The sequence below is a fragment of the Aedes aegypti genome, chromosome 1 (assembly GCF_002204515.2).
Source record: "Aedes aegypti strain LVP_AGWG chromosome 1, AaegL5.0 Primary Assembly, whole genome shotgun sequence".
In the NCBI taxonomy this organism is placed as follows: Eukaryota; Metazoa; Arthropoda; class Insecta; order Diptera; family Culicidae; genus Aedes; species Aedes aegypti.
Window position 1 is genome coordinate 260,668,211 of NC_035107.1, and position 3,255 is coordinate 260,671,465.

Below are 3,255 nucleotides of genomic sequence, written 5' to 3' on the forward strand. Positions count from 1 at the left end.
ATCAGTACTATTGAAAATGAAGTTACAAACTAAATTTATGGCCTCTGAAGCCTAATTTGAAGACCAAACTCTAACAAGTCTTTTACTTTCTGAGTTATATGAAAAATAAAAACACCTTGAACCGCGGTATACGCATACAGGTGTGCAATTTCCCAAAAGAAATTGTGAATTCATCATAGTAATTCGTAAATGTTGCTGAATTGAAAATACTTAAGAAAATGTTGACAACAGTATCATTTTTGGCTATGCCATTATTAGTAAAAACCCCATTTTCCGTGCATATATCATTTGCAGAACTCATGAGAGATATGTATGTTGGGTAGTGACACCCTTTATCATGAAAATCATTGTTTCAAAAATTTTAAAAATTTACGCATGGACGAAAATCAATTTTCACATAAAGGGTAATGTTTAATAGTTTGAATATATGAAAGAGACGCACCATGTATGCATTTGAAAATATTCCATCCATAAATGATGATTCAAACTTCTTGCTAGGAGGGACATTCCGATCAATGTTACTGTGTGGGGCGAGAAAATCACTCATTACGTAGTGGAATAAATGTAGTGCGACCGAGACGAAGCAAACCAAGATGGCTGGTAGGTATTCTGGATCCGGCAGAAATAAAGACAAACATTTTTTTTATTTTTATTTTTTTATAAATCTCTAAGCATTACGACTTCTATTTGAATAGTGCCCTGTGTTCGTATTACATCTTAAGAACGCAGCGCCACACTCAAAAACTGATTTTGAACTGGCGCGATCTGATTTGGTGGCGGAGCGACAATATATTCAATCACGTTGGAGCGAGCTGAGAAAGCCGCTACAACTAACAAACAAACAAAGAGCGAGATGACTAATAGTAAAAAATAGCGAGTTGGGAGGACCGCTTGGAAATTGATTAATAGCGAGTTGAGGAGAGGACCACTGAGATCGGAAAATAGGGTAATTGCGCGTTGTGAAGACCGCCACCTTTCATTTATATTGTAAAGTGAGTTGAGAGGACCGCAAAAATAAGTAAATAGGATAAGAGCACGTAGGATAGTGTAGGTGCTTAAAATGATGTTTGATGGGTATGTGTTTGAAGTAATTGAAGAATTTGTTTTCCTTGGAACACTTGTGACATGTGACAGCGACGTTTCCCGCGCAGTGCAACTGCAGTGAAAAGACGCGTTTTGCGGCTGCGAATTGGGCCTTTTACGGACTGCGTAACCAGCTCAGATCTCGCATCTTGCAAACGAAAATTCGCCATGTATAAAACATTCATACTCTTTACGGGCACGAAGCGTGGACGTTGAAAGACCGGAAAGCCTTCGGTGTTTCGAGCGTAAAGTGCTGCGGGCAATACCCGGTGGAAAACTATTCATGTTGTGAGGCGCAGACGCGTGAATCACGAGTTGTATCAAGTGTACAAAGATGTGAATATTATCATGCGAGTGAAATACCGCAGACTTAAATGGGCTGGTCACTTAGTGCGAATGTCGAAAGAATGAATTGTGCAAACAATATTCAGAAGGGAACCAGGTAGACGTCGGCGACATCGTGGAAATAAAATAAACAGCCCTACAAGCTGGTAAACTTGCATGCAAGTCAATTGAAATTGTCAAAATCTGCATTTCAACAGCCAATATCTCGAAAACTAGAAGTGCTGTGATATTTTCGAAAACAGCCAGGAATTTAACGATCCTAAATTAAGTAAATAGTGGAATTTTAGTTATTGAGACCAAAACGTGGTCCGCAGCATAGCACGTTTATAATATTTGTATTGAACTGAGTTGGAAATCTCGAAAAGAAACTTTTGCCTCACCTCATTCTACTCGAAATCGAGTAATTGAAGACGGCCTTACAATTGAGGTCTGTCGAAGCATACAAGCTCTAATGGAATTAAATGGTACTAATTCGGTTGTGTTTCACTTATAGGGATTCCACTAAACAGCTCAAGTTTGATAATGACAATAATGTCCCTACCATGCATTTTACTCCAGGTACCCCCGACTAGTTGCGAGCGATACAAAAACATCAGCGGAAATTGAGTCTAGCCAAACAAAACACTGCTCCTCGGTGACGACGCTGCTGACTCTAGCTGGATGGTAATGCTGCCGGATTGTCGAAACACTATTGCGCCAGAGCCAGACACCTCCTCACCAAACCATCGGCATCATATCGGGGTAAATTATAATGATTGTAATTATCTTGTAAAAACTAACTGCTCATATTAGCGAGCAAGCGTGTCGGGCTGGTGGCTGTTCGTCTGTTTGCTGGTGACTATTTAAGTGCCGCTCGGTAGCGGAATTTGGGGCGAGTGGGACACCACAATTTTTTACAAAAACGAGGAAAATGTTTTTTTTTTCTATTTGAGTATGTCAGTCCCATGTTTGCTGGATTTCCTATTCACATGGGACAATTATGCGTTTATGGACAGTATAGCAATATACGAAAAAATAGTCTGAGTACAATTTTCAAAATATTAATAATACGTAGTCAAGTATTTTTATCAATTGTTGTATGATCAACCAAATGTGAGTGGATTTTTATAATATTTAGTCGTTTTAAAGGTGAAATTTGTTAAAATCCTAATTTGATGCTGCACCGTAACTTCAGAAACACAAATCTCACGAAGCATGCATTAACTGAACCATATTATTCTCTTTTGTTTGAAATGCTTGCCAAGGACATTGTCTTCCTATCTATTGTGAATCTATATTCCACAAGAAAGATAGCGAGAGGGGAGAGAATCTCTCATTGCTACATAGGCCATATAGTAAAGTTCAGCGAGAAACGCTTAAAGTTGCACAAACACCCCAAATTCCGCTAAAGGTACCGCCAGAAACTGATTCCATGTGGCGTGCGATGGCTCTAACAAGCGTCCCCGACTTAACAACTCACACCAGCTAAAAATCAGGTGCCAACCAACTCACACGTATGGAAATGTGAAAATTTTGCCTACTTACTGAGGCTAAGGCCGGCGCTAGGGAGGTGTGAACATGACGGATCGCACTCGAAACGCTATGATTGTCGGCTAATTAGTTGAAGCATTGGAAAGGTGATCGGTTGCCTGTAATGTTAGCTTGTACTAGCGAAGGACTGAAGCAACCTGGGAGAGAGGCACAGATACTACACACGAAATTTAAAACAACGTTTGTTTGAACTGCAAGATAACTCCAGCTTGCCAATAATAACCAAGGCAGGCTTAGGTAAATTCGCTAGTTTTCTTTGGTTGTGTACTTTCGATCTTTCCTGACAAAAATGGAAAA